This window comes from Crinia signifera, chromosome 2 (genome assembly GCF_055691185.1).
Source record: "Crinia signifera chromosome 2, ASM5569118v1, whole genome shotgun sequence".
Taxonomy (NCBI): Eukaryota; Metazoa; Chordata; class Amphibia; order Anura; family Myobatrachidae; genus Crinia; species Crinia signifera.
In genome coordinates this window covers 188,616,324-188,631,257 of record NC_139218.1, presented here as the reverse complement: position 1 = coordinate 188,631,257, position 14,934 = coordinate 188,616,324, and positions in this window count along the sequence as shown.

Genomic DNA, 14,934 nt, shown 5'->3' with positions numbered 1-14,934 from the left:
TAACAAGCCTGTCTAACACAATACACTCAATATCATATATTACAACTACAAGGGCGACTATACACTCAATATCATATATTACAACTACAAGGGCGACTACCAACTGCCATTCCCACTTGGTTATAAATGAATATCTCTGCCTGTTATTGGTTTTACACAAAGGAGTTCCAGGCGATCATCTCATTGAGTCCCTGTGGTGCCATCGTATTCAATCTGCAGATCCACTGGGACTCTCGCTGTGTTAGAATCTTCTGTCTGTCTCCTCCCTGGACCAATGGTGGCACATGGTCGATGATTTTGCACTTTAATTGGGCCAATGTGTGCCCGCTGTTTTTAAAGTGTCGGGCTACCGGCTGGTTTATTTCTTTTCCTTGTAGACAAGCCAAGATTTCCGAGTGGACACGTAGGTTAACTATCGTCCGGCCCACATAGAATTTGCCACAAGGGCACATAATAATGTATATAATGTAAGGTGTCTTACAATTCACTACGTGCTTGATCTGATATGTCTGGCCTGTCTGAGGGTGTTTAAACGTAGAGCCAGTTTCCACATAGCTACAGGCGGTGCAGGAAGGGCATCTGTAACACCCAGTTTTTTTCTCCTGTATATTGATAATGTTCTCGTGGGATTTCCATTACCTGTTGTTTTTGTTTATTAAGGATAGACCTTGCATACCCCCTTGAAGCAAACTTGTCAACCATTTTGTCCAATTCCTGGCTCACCGTGGTGGTGTCACTATGGATTCTGGCCACCCTCATCATCTGTGATTTGGGCAAGCTACGCTTGAGAGCTGGTGGGTGGTTACTATTTGCTTTCAGCAGGGTGTTCCTGTCTGTTTCTTTATGGAACACTGTGGTCACTACCCGATTGTCTTTTAGCTCTATGTTCACATCCAAGTAGTTCACCTTCTGTCCTCCTAACTGGTAGGTAAATTTAATAGGGCCTTCACGGTCATTAATGTTGTCTATGAGATCTGTAAGGGCTTGTTGTGTGCCTGTCTACACCAGAATACCCGCTAGACGCTGAGCCGACTACATACACTCCCTCCAAGCCGCAAAGTCCATCGCTACCCACGGACGCTGTGGCAGAGTGCCGTGTGAGTCTCCAAGCGGAGAAGGCTGCAGGAGGAAGCGGCTCTTGCTGCATCTCATTAACCGGCTGAATGGTAACATCATTTCCTAAAGCCAAGCGGAGGAAAGAGAGAGCGGGCGCTGCGGTGCTGACCCTTCCATCCAGTGAAAGTTTGAAACGCCAGCAAACATCTACTGGTAAGAACTTAAAAGGAGATAGGACGGACACTGTTTCACCATATTTAAAAACAGAAGTCCTTGTTCCCAGTCTGACTTCAAAAATACCGCTTTTTGCCAAGCACTACCCTGCAACATCAATTATAGTGTGCACACTAGCCATCTGTATTTACACCTGGTCTCAGTAAAATAAGTGGACACTGTAATCCCTATATAAGGAACTGAATCCTATACCTTTGTGTATATCCATCTGCTAGACCCTATTAAAAGGGCAAAGAAGAAAGTCACTCTTGTGGAAAAATCTGAGTAAATATTTGCACCTTAATTAATCGGATGTGCTTTTATCTACCTATCTTCTATCTTTACTTTTATTCTTATTTTTAATTTGAAATTTTTTATTTTTCATGCATTATTGTGTATTAATTGTGTGTTATTTGTAATACTGTGTGTTTAATAAATTTTATCATCCTGGTACCCAAGAGCGCCCCACGTTTTTGTTTGTGTTTCTGTAATTTTAGAGGTTGGCAACCCTCTCACGTGGTGGCTGCTGGGTAGCAAGTTACACCCCAGTTATCTCTAGCGCCTAAGGCAAACTTTCTCTTGCATTGTGGTGAGCATGATGTGATAGTTTGTCTGTTGGTGACTAGGTAAAGTGGATATTGTTTTGAAATAATGTGGAATAAGTATTGTATTACCGTGTTTGATGTTGTTCAATGTTTTTCAACTGTTTTATAACGGTTCTTTATAAGTAAATCCCACTTTGTAAATTTTCACCTCGGAAATTCCTCAATTAAAGAACTGCCCAGGCAGTGGACTGCCTTCTATATGACCAGATATAGCAGGTCTAATTAGGATAGACTACAGCTGAGGTCACATGACCAGCTAATCAAGGCCTGTGTAACATAAACACTAGCCAAGACACATACTACAATAAATTATGCCTCACTGAACACAGCTTCAAACAGGTACTATAAAACTAGAAACACATTAACAATACAACATTTGTTATGCAATGGCCAAAATACAGATTATCAGTTATAGTGTTTTAGATACCAGTTTAAATCACATACATTGTATACTGCTGCAATGGGCTCATAGGGGATTTATGCAGAGCAGAATGCTGAGACTTGTAGTGAACGGACCAGTTTAAATCACATACATTGTATACTGCTGCAATGGGCTCATAGGGGATTTATGCAGAGCAGAATGCTGAGACTTGTAAAGCGCAACAGAATATGCTGCGCTATATAAGAAACTGTTAATAAATAATAAACGGACCAGTTTAAATCACACACATACTATTTATATAGTATATGTATATAAATAGAATATAGGAGTTTGCAAGAGACTTTAAGGAAATGCCACGAGTTGAGAAAATAATCATTGTCCCATCTTAGATTGTGAGGCAGTATGGTCAACAGGAATGTGTGAAGATTCAGATTAAGAAATTGCTTTTTATTCTATCCAATGAATAATCCTAGTCTAGGTCCCTTAGTTCTCATCATGGTAGAAATACTGGGGCAGATGTATCATAGCAGCGCTTATCGCGCCGCTATGATACTTCCTGCTTCGCCTCAATAGCGAGGCGAAGCAGGAAGGGACATCGACAAGATGTATTAACATCTTGTCTGCCGAAGCGGGGGAGCGTTAACTCCCCCCTTCGGCGATGTCCCTTTCTGGAGATAGCGCATCAGTTAATACTGATGCGCTATCTCCTGTCCCCCGGCCGGCCGCACTGGGCATGCGAGGGATCTCGCTGTTCACGCGAGATCCCCAGCGCAGCCCACAGCTGACAGCAGGGACAGCGCTGTCCCTGCTGTTTAGATAGGGCTTCGCCAGCATGATGCTGGCGAAGCCAAAACCGGCTTCGTGCGGAACGGTCAGCGATGCTGACCGTTCATACATTCGGCCTGCTAGCATAGCGCCCCTGTCCATTACCACACGCTGGCTGCTTCATACATGGGGGAGAAGCGGTATCAGTGCACATAACGTGCGCTAATACCCCTTCTCCCCCATATCGAACGTTCATACATCTGCCCCATAGTGTTCCCATCCCTTAAACCAGGGGTAGCCAACTTCAGTCCTCGAGAGCTACCAACTGTTATTTTTTTCCAGACCATCTAGCAGGTGCCCAGATGCATTCATTAGTCACTAACAACACAATTTAACATCACTTCACTTACCATTCTGTGAGGAGACCTGGAAAACATTAACTTGTTGGTAGCTCTCGAGTTAAACTCGTCCTAAGTATATTATATTTGTATAAATCAGCTAGATTCTTGGTTATGGTAATGCCTAGGGAGCTCAGAGGAGGAGATGCCTATCTTATAAATAACAAATTTCTTTACAATTTATTGGAGCCTTCCGAACACAACAATATACTTACTGACTTATTTGTGTCTATCTTCAAGCCAGAGTCATTGTCATAAGTGTATAATTTATAATGAGTGATATTGTGTGGGAGCCAATGATAATTCCCTGAAAATCAGTCCAACCCTGAAGGATCAAGCGATAGATGGATACTAGGTGTGAGAGAGGACATATTTGGCATGTACCTCTATGCATAATTATTTTGTAATTATTTAAATCATTAATCAGAAGCAAAGTATTTGCGGACCAATAATAATAATAAAAAAAAAAGATAGATTTTATGAAATACGCATTGCTCTGAAGATACCGTGGCTAAAAACGCAGACCTAATTGCTCTTACAAAATACCAGTTACAAAACCCAATTGATGATTCGGTAACAGGACTGGCAAAATTATTTGCAAATTATTTGCCATTATTTTAGATAACATTTTTACATCTATGTTTAACAATTTTACCTAACAATTGAGGATCTCTTCCTTATTTTGGTAATAATATTGTGCATGACTCATTAAATGTAGGGTAGTGAGGAGAGTATCTGTATAACATTCTCCGGTACTTATGTAATATCTGGGCTCCCGTTTTTCTTATGAGACTGTGTCCCCTCGCGGGGCTTGCTGCGCTCGCCACGCTTCGGGCACGGTGGCTCGCTGCGCTCGCCACACTATATAAAATCAACTCCATGCGTAGTTGGATAGTAGGGGTATGAAAAAATGGGGTGCATTTAACATGGGAGCCCAGATAATACATAAGTACCCATTCTCCTGGCCTTGAATTAATTATATGCAGAATTATGTGATAGTCACCCGTCAAACTGGCAGGGCTGGAGCCTTATGGCCTTTAAAGGCCTTTAAAAACCAAAGATATTTCCTTTTGTGGTAATTTCTTCATTTAATTGATCACGTTGAGCAATGTGACAATTGTCGAAGACGGGCCTCTTGTAGAATATGGTTTCAAAGATCCAGATCTATTGTATGAGCAGTATATGAATGATCATGATATTAATTAAATAGATCCAAGGTATGTTTAGAGTCTGTTACAGGTTTATGACTCTCAAATATATAATGGCCACTACACGATTTCTGATTTTCACGAGCCTGATTCAGACCTGCTTGCTGGGCTGTAAGTGTCCGGAGCCCAGTCAGCAGGTAGCCACCGCCCGCTAAATGCGCGCACTCCCCTGTCCCTGTGCACGACTGCGAATGCATATGCAGCTGTGTACACTGGAAAAAATCTTTCACCATTGAATGATCCCCCCCCCCCCCTGCTGGTAGCGCTGAGTGAGCCAGAACTCCCTTAGTGCTCAGCGTCCTTCCCTCCTAACGGCTGGGGACACCTGCATTTTCTGGGGAACTCCAATAAAATGGCAGCAGCACACCCCTAAATGCCAATCACCCTGCGAGCAGCGAGCAAAAGCTAGCCTTTGCTCGTTGCATTTGGGCAACTGTCTCGCACATGCACACTGCATCGGTGCACATGCGCTGTTGTTTGATAATCGGCCTGCAAACAGGTTTGTATGACCTCCATAGAGCCCAGCAATTGCCTACTTTGTTAGCCCATCTGTAGTATTTATGTTTGGATATTTCAAAGAAGTTTTTGGCTTGAGTCAAGAGGAAACTTTCCAGTAATTGTCAAGCTGGTTAATGAGACTCCAAGGTATCATCTCCCGGGCTTGAAGAATACACAGAGGAGACATCATCTCTAAAAGAATTACATATGGTCACAGATTATTTGCTCATTCTAGCAACATAACCCTAAGGCCTTTATTCAGATCTGATCGCAGTACAAATTTGTTTGGAAAATGGGCAAAACCATGTGCACTGCAGGTGGGGCAAATGTAATATGTGCTGAGAGAGTTAGATTTCTGTAAGTTATTTTGTTTCTGTGCAGGGTAAATACTGGCTGCATTATTTTTACAATGCAATTTAGATTTCAGTTTCAACACACCCCACCCAAATTTTACTCTTTCTGCACATGTTACATCTGCCCCACCTGTAGTGCACATGGTTTTGTCCGTTTTCCAAACAAATTTGTACTGCAATCAGTTCTGAATAAGGGCCTATATGTCTGTCTTCGAAGATTCTCAAAATAAAAGAGGAGAGTACCAATGTTCAATGTTGTCATCAACATATTCTGCCCATTTTGTGTTTAAATAGAGCTTAAATAAATGGTCTGCTGATGTGGCATGTGAAAATCTTAGTGTTACTGGCGCAGGATCCGAAATTATAATATTATATTATTGTGTATTGATAAGATTAGTTATTAAAATATCAGATGTTGGGGAGAGTTGCCATGACATAGCATGGAGTAGTATGCTGTGTGTGGAGCTCTCCTGTTCATCCATCCTGATAGATCCTCTCCAGGGTTTCACGGTGCCTGCACTTGCTCCACGCTCTGGGCACCCCTTTTCATTTACCAGGAAATCGTAGCACAAGCGCTTCTTATCGCAGAGGCTGGGGGGCTCGGCCTGCTGGGAGCTCCTGACGATGGGCACTGGTGAGGACTGGATGAAGGCTGAACAAGCGAATTGTGGGCCCAGATGCAAAAATATGGTCGTCCCGCAAACACACACAAAAAATGCATAGTGTATTTTTGTTTTGTTTACTTAAAATTTAAGGCCCATTACACATTATGCTACCCATGTAATACCCACTACACATTATGGCATACATGTAATGCCCATTACACATTATACCACACACCGTAATTCCCATTACACCATAATGCCCATTTCATATTATGCACCCAGTGATGTCCTTTACAGATAATTTCCCCAGTAGTGCCCCTAACACATTGCCCACATTAGTGCCCCTTAGAAAAATTCCCATATTAGTGCCAGAGAGATTAGGTTAGCCATCAGAAATTGTGGGGCCTGGGACAGACAAATAGGCGGGCCAAGTGCCAACCCCCGCTCCACACCACACACCCATAATGATTCCTATTGGGGGAGGTAGGAAATGGGTTTGTGTGAGAGCAAGAGTGGAAGAATAAAGATATGAAATAGAAAGAAATGTTGGAGCAAAACACAAGTAATAGTCGGGAGAGAAAGAAGTAATAGGAGATCAGAAAGCAAAAGTTGGCATAGGAGGAGATGGGGGATTTAGATGATTAATAGGGTGAGATGGGATACAGGGAGAAGAAAAAGGGAGAAATGGGAGCGAGAAAGATACAGTATGAATAAGGAGAAATTGGAGAGGAGGAAGAGAGAAGAAAAAAGGGGGAGAGGCGAGAGAGACGGTATAGGGTCAAATAAGAGGAAGGGGGAGAGAGAAGGAATAGGGTGAAATGGGAGAGGAGAAAGAGAAGGAATAGGGTGAGAGGGGGGAGAGAATGAATAGGGGAACCTGGGAGAGAGAGAGAAGAGACATAGGGCCTGATTTAGATTCATACTTACCTTTCTGAATTCGTACCTGGGTCCAATGGTGCAGGTCTGCGCATGCGAAAAATGCGCATATGCAGTCCCGCTATGCGAACACCTTCGGCAAGTATTACACCCACCAGGTATTCATCTGGGCAGGGGTGGGAAAGGGAAACACCCATTGTTTTATGGGTGTTCCCCTGGGAATGCCATTGGACTGATGTCTATGCGGGCATCACATTTTCAGCCATCTCCAGCCCAGATAAAAGCCAGTTCAGTTATGTATTTATGTGTATTGTGTTTGTGTGGCTCTATTAAAAATGTTATAATAAAGATTTAAGATGTTCAATTGACAATGTGTTTTCTGGACGGCTGCTGAACTACCATTCCGTGTTTAATATGGCTACAATCAGTAGTCTCTCATGGAATGTGAGAGGTCTTAACAACAAAATACAGAGATCTCTTGTTCTTCGGCAAATAAAGCAATGTAATTCTGATATAATCTGCCTCGTGGAGACTCACCTGGAGGGTGGTAAAAATCGGTATACGGTCATTGGGTCACCACCAAGTAGGTTGAAAAGCATTAGGTTGACACCATGCAGGTAAGTCAACATGACATTAGGTCGACATGGGTAAGGTCGACAGGGTCATGGGTTAGACAGTCAAATGTTCGACAATTATTTTACTGTTTTTTGAGCCGACATGTGCCGACAGGTGGTATTTCATGCTCTACATCCACTAGGGCGTGGTGGGAGAATAAAATATTGTGCCGAACGTAGCGAAGCACCGTACCCGAAGCATGGCAAGCACAGCGAGCCATGCGAGGGGGCACGGTGGTATGCAAGTAGACACAACATGTGCCAACAGGCGGTATTTCATGCCTTACCATCCACTAGGGAACGGTGGGAGAACAAAATAGTGTGCCGAGCATAAAGAGGCACCATGCCCAAAGCATGGCGAGCCATGCGATGGGATATGGTTCTACGTTTTCGTGTTTATGTTGACTGTGTCGACATATGGGTGAAAAAAAATGTAGACTTTTCCACTGTTGACCTTACCCATGTTGACCTAATGACCCTGTCAACTTAACCCATGTCGACCTTTATTTAGGTCGACCTAGTGGTGTCTACCTACTTGCTGGTGACCTAATGATCCATAACCATACAATCCCAACTCTTGAAAAAACCCAGGTTTGTTGGGCTTTTCATTCTACCCATACATCTTCGTACAGGGGGGTATCTATTTTCATAAAGAAAATGTACAAACAGACCCATGGGGAAGATATGTTCCTAAAATGCTGCTTAAATTCCATTCCCATTAGCAGTCTATATGCCACCTCCTTATTCGCAGTTTGTTATTAAAAAAGCATCTGCATTTATGGCCTCTTCACCGATGTCTCTACAATATAGGGGTTATTCTAGTTCACTCGCAGTGGCACAATCACTCTCTAATGGACAAAACCATGTGCACTGCAGGTGGGGCAGATGTAACATGTGCAGAGTTAGATTTGGGTGTTTTATTGCTTCTGTGCAGGGTAAATACTGGCTGCTTTATTTTTACACTGCAATATAGATATCAGTTTGAAGTACAAACCCCACCCAAATCTAATTCTCTGCCCCACCGGCAGTGCATATGGTTTTGTCCATTAGTTCACTAGTCCTTTGCTAGTGAACTAGAATAACCCCCCATGTCTAGGTGATTACAATAATATCATAGATACTTCATTGGACAGTGGATGGGATGCATTAACGTGAAAATGTGGTAAAAATCTTGGGTACTTGTTTCCTAGCACAGCGCTCAGATTTTCTACGTACGCTAACGTAGTGAAAGCACATCTCATGCCGCTATATAGTGACATGCGATGCGGTTTCACTCACTCCCATTCCCGCTCACTGTTTCCCGCTGTCTGGCTCATCTAGATCACTGTTTACCTCATCTGGGTCAATGTTTACCCTCACTGGTAATCCCGCCCCCTGTCACATCCTCACAGAAATCACTCTGAGGGTGATTTTGTGAGAGGAGAGGACGTGCATTTGTGAGCTAGTGCTTTTTTCCTGCTTATTTGCTTATTTCTATTGGTGATTTGCTTATTTTGGCTGAAATGGCATCTGCGCTGAATTTGTTTACGCTGCATCAGTCGGAGGAGGAGGCGATAGCGTTCTTTCAAGGGCACAACCTCCTTCCCGTGGTGCAGATGTGTGATAACGGACACGCTATGAGGCTTTCTGTCCGAGAGAACATGTGGTGCTGCTACGTTAAAGTCTGCAGATTGAAGTTGAGCGTGCAAGCGGTGCACTGGTTCCCGGGGTGCTGCTTGTCTTTCGTCACCATGGTCATTTATGCCTGGGCCAATCCAGTTTTGCCAGGACGAGCTGGATATGTCGAAAAAGACTGCCGTCTTATATAACAGTGTGACCTCCTGGCGCAGCCGCAGCGCCAGATTGGCGGGCCCAGGAAGATCGTGGAGGTCGACGAATCCATGTTTGTCCACAGGAAATATAATGTTGGCCGCATGCTCCCACAGCAGTGGGTTTTTGGCGTCTGCCATGAGATGGGCCAGTGCTTTCTGTGTATGGTGCCTCGGAGAGATGCTGCCACATTGATGGCGGTGATTGTGGACAACATCGAGGCAGGCACCACTATTTATAGTGACTGTTGGAGGGGTTACACCACTGAGGAACTGCAAGGTGCAGGGTATTACCATGCACAAGTGAACCATAGGTACAATTTTGTAGATCCTACAACAGGCGTGCATATGCAAAATATCGAACACATGTGGGGAGCGTGCAAGTGGCGCAACAAGCGTCAGAGGGGTACGGCACGCCACATGTTGCAGTCATACCTCCAAGAATTTATTTGGAGGCAAACATTGGGTGCGGAGAACCCTTTTGAAAGAGCCCATTTCGCACTGATCCTCCTTCCTAAAGAGGACTGATGTTTTAATTATTATCTTTTTATTGTAAATTATTAGTGATTTATTATAGTATCTTTTATATTTCTTTCTTTTTTTTTTTTATTCAGTAATTTTTTATTGAACGTTTTGCATTTTTGAGAACATACATACAGATTCCTGACAGCGACAAGGTGAACAAATAGCTTAACGAAAAAAGCAATATCTTGAGTGTACATAGGATAATATATACAGAGAAAAAACAAATTAGGCTGTATTGGCTCCTTTTGTCACTCTGAATTAAGCATTTTAGCCCGAAGGCGCCATCCGGGCATACATAACACAGGAGATAATGGAGCACGGTTACAGAGTTATAATTTTAAATATTAATACAACCAAATAAATTATTCGAGTTCACTCTTTCTGACAAAATCCTTCTTAGATGGACAAAACCATGTGCACTGCAGGTGGGGCAGATGTAACATGTACAGATAGAAATAGATTTGGTGATTCTTTGCAGGGTAAATACTGGCTGCTTTATTTTAACACTGCAATATAGATCTCACTTTGAAGTAAAACCCCACCCAAATCTAATTAGATCTGCACAAGTTACATCTGCCCCCCTGCAGTGCACATGGTTTTGTCCATCTAAGAAGGATTTTGTCAGAAAGAGTGAACTCGAATAAGGCCCTCTCTCTCCCTCCCTCCCCCCCCCCCCCCCCCCCCATGTCAGAGTATTGTAATAAGGATATGTCGGGGGGCAATGGACTCAGACCTCAAGTGGAGGCAGATCAGAATGCAGCTTTTCCACCATCAGAACTAACAATTTTACTTATACAGGATATAGTACAGGGACACATATTAGAGATTAAGGGGGAAATTTACTAAAGGAAATTTGTAAAAAAAAAATAGGTGTATTTGTATCCAGAAATACACTTATTTTTCACATTTACTATCCCGAAAATACGGCAATTCGTATTCGTATTGATAGCACATCAATATGAATACGAATTGACATATTTTCGGGATAGTAAATGTCAAAAATAAGTGTATTTCTGGATACAAATACACCTATTTTTTTTTTTACAAATTTCCTTTAGTAAATTTCCCTCTAAGTGTCTGCTGCAAAAATACAAATAAGGTGCGTATACATAATAGTAAGACAAAATATATCTACCAACTATTAATCTGGTCAATATTTAGAACCAATAACGGCGAAAGTAAGAAGGCCAGTATTGACCCATCTTGCATGGGAAAAAGCAGGAGATCAGTCAGTATTTGCTCCATCATGTTCCTGAGGATATTTACATGCGGAGCAGAAATATTGGGACCTGAAGCCGGAGAGCTCAGGAGTTGCAGAAAGGCTCTGAAGGCAGGCATGAAACTAATTCTGGATATTGGGAGTAGAGAAGATCCATAAGTAGAATGTTCCAGCTTAAGTATATAATAAGTGTCCAGAACCAAGGTTATTCCATTCAGCCAACAACCAATAGATAGGGAAAAGGAGCAATGCAGCAAAAGGTGTCGTTGCTTCACAGCTAGTGGTATAGCCGTACAACAGATTTGTGAATATTCCCCAATAGTAGGAATCAGAAGGCTGGTAACAGATGCAGGGGAGGCCCCATCCTGAGTAGCTGGGTCCAGAAGTGGAGCTGTCACAAGAGGAGCACAGACCACAGGGTTAGGGCTCACAGGCTCAGCCATCAGTGCACTGATTTTAATGAGGAGCCTGTGGGTGGAGGCGTTAATAGCCAGGAGGATTCTTTGCAAGGGACCGGACATCTCGACAGGGTTGCAAAATGGTGGTGGCTAGCACACCACTGGAGTGCACAAATAGGAATGTCCAGATAACCTTAAAAGTCACATGAGACTTCAAATAAAATATAACGTGGGTCCAGCAATGTGTGGGCTGTGCTGTCACCAGGTAACCAGGATACATTAACAAGTGTAGAGGGCTGCTGCATGCAGGACAGCTAAACAGAAGCAAAAAAAAAAAGGAACAGCGCTGTACTGAATATAGGAAAAATTTAATAAAATTTACATATTAAAATACGATATTTGGCCAATATAGACACACAAAACACACAAACTGGTTAGTTTTGTTATGCATGCAATTGCAGATTTTTGTTGCTCATTGACAGAGCTAATTAGTAGGATTAAAGGTCAGAGTTCAAGTCCCCACAACATGTGCACATGAGTATTGTGGTAATACTTATTGTAATCCAGGGGTATCTGTAGCTTGTAGTTTCAGCGACGAATTTCTCCGACCGCCAACACTGCGATCATATACGAGACCAATCCGATAGCTTGATGAAAATATCAGCCTTTAAGTCCCCTCTCAACGCGTTTCTCCTTCAGTGGCTTCCTCAGGAAGCCTACAACCATGTCGACCTTTTCCCATGTCGACCTAATGACTTGACCATCATGCTGTAGACCAAATGATCCCAACCCGGAAATGTAACCTCTTCTGCTTAACAGGCATGGGAACAGGTTCAGATTTAGAGGCTGCATGGAAAGAGTTTATTTAAATAAACGCTGATGGTGTATCTGCAGTGCTTTTATGTGCTACATTTAATACTTTCCTTCAAGGGACTTGATTAAAAGAGTCTCTTGCTTAAAAACATTTTTTAAGAAAAGGGAAATAGAATGAGAAAACGGCTGTGTTACAGCTGAATTGCAATACCTTAGCGGTAGGTTAGATACCTCCAGGATTGCTTGGTTGGTGATCAGAGGTAGTGGAAAAACTATTTGGTAGAAAAAGTACACTACAAACATTTATATGCCTCGCATTCATTATATGCTACAGGAGATAGACCAGGCAATTACTGTACCTAGCTTTCCTTGCACAAGGAAATTGAAATGCTAGTACAGTCGTTGAACTACAAAAAGTAGATGGCACAATAGTAACACAAACCCCAGAAATTGCATGTAAATTAATGTCGTATTATAACAAATTATATTAATCCAAATTGCCATCTAGGGTGGCATTTAATGAGATGCAATTTTTAGTAAGGTTCTGAAATTGCACAATATTGTATTTTTCGAAATTGCACATTGTTTTAAAAAATCAACTATTTAAATGGAATGCAAATTTGTGGGTGGAAAGTTTTAGTCATGAAAATGCAAATTAGTGGACATGTGTGATATTTTAGTAATCATTATTATTTATTAAGTTTCTTATATAGCGCACACATATTCTGCAGCGCTTTACAGAGAATATTTGAACAGTCCCTGCCCTAGTGGAGCTTACAATCTACAGTATATTCCCTACCACATGTGTACACACACACAGATGTTCTAGGGTTCATTTTATTAGGAGACAATTAACCTACCAGTATATTTTTGGATTGTGAGAGGAAACAGGAGTACCCAGAAGAAAACCCACACAAGTACAGCAAGAAAATACAAACTCCACACAGTTACGGCTATGGTGGGAATCGAACCCATGACCTCAGTGCTGTGAGGCAGTAATGCTAACCATTACACTATCCGTACTGATAATGTGCACATTTTTAGACATGTGATTTTTTTAAACATGGAAGTGTGCAGTATTTAGTAAAATAAATAAAAATGGCGTGGGGTCCCTACTAATGAGCATAACCAGTCCTGGGTTCATTGAGCCGAACTGGGTTCCAAAAATAAAGTTGGGATCATTTGGTTTACAGCATGATGGTCGAAAGTCATTAGGCTGACATGGATCTAGGTCGACATGGGAAAAGGTCGACATGGTTATAAGTTGAAAGGTCATAGTTTGACAGGTCATTAGGTTGACAGGTCATTAGGTCGACAGTCAAAAGGTTGACATGGGGTTTTTCACAGTTTTTTACCTGAATGTCAACACCGTCGACATGGACATAGTTTAAAGTGCATCAGGCACAGTGCCTCGCTATGCTCGGCCCACTATTTTATTCTCCCACCATGCCCTAGTGGAGGGTAGGGCATGAAATACCGCCTGTTGGCACATGTCGGCTCAAAAAACAGTGAAAAACCCCATGTCGACCTAGACACTGTCGAACTAACGACCTGTCGAACCAATGACTTTCGACCAAGACCCATGTCGACCTTATTCCATGTCGACCTAATGACCGTCAACCATCATGCTGTAGACCAAATGACTGCATTCCCCAAAAATAAGGGGGGAAAAAAGCATAGGGGTCCCCTGTATTTCTGACATTAGCCCGAGACTCTTGGACCGGTCCTCGTTCCAAAATATAGGTGACAAAAACCTGGGAGACCCCCATATTTTGGAACCAACACCGGGCTCCAAAAGCCCGCAGTGTCATGCCACAGCCAGGGGACACTTTTTACTTAATCAAATTTGTTTTCAGGTCTCAAATATGTGGCCCAAGACTCGTTACAGCTACTTATTCAAAATGAGACATTATGATGTCTGTGCCCACTGTGCCTGTGTATATCATGCCCAAATCAGCGTTCGGCCAGGCAAAATGCACCTGGGTCATATGTAAGACACCCCTCTGTTGATTTCAGGTGTCAAATTTGTGGCGCAAGACTTATTAACCCTTGCAAAAGTACAGCTATTTATTCAAAATGATACATTATTATGTCTATTTGCCCACTTTAGATCACCTTGAAAAAGACACTTTGGGCAAGATTTAAGCCACCCGAGTTCAGCGGCAGTGCGAGCAGTCCGCTGAACTCTGACTTTATTAAAGGGGAATTAACTTTCAAAGTATGGTTTTGCCTTGTAAGTTAATTCCCCTTTAAAAATTGTCCACCGAACTCGCACTGTCACTGAACGCGGGCGGCATTTAATCTCACCCGTTGTGTAGAAACGCATTGGTGTGATGTTACTGGCTATAGTTGGAGCTGCCACCACTACCACAGAGAACCTACTGGTCAGCATTATACCCGGGTCTTTTATTTTCCATCTCTCCCAGCAAGGCTATCTGTGTTTAGATTCATAACATCTGTGGCTTGCTCCATACCTTTATTTATCTCTTTTTATATTTAAAAATACTTTATATGCCACTACCATTTGTTTGACAGATATCGAATGACGATAATAAAGATACCTTGATGTGAGGATAACCCACATATACATGTAAGCTT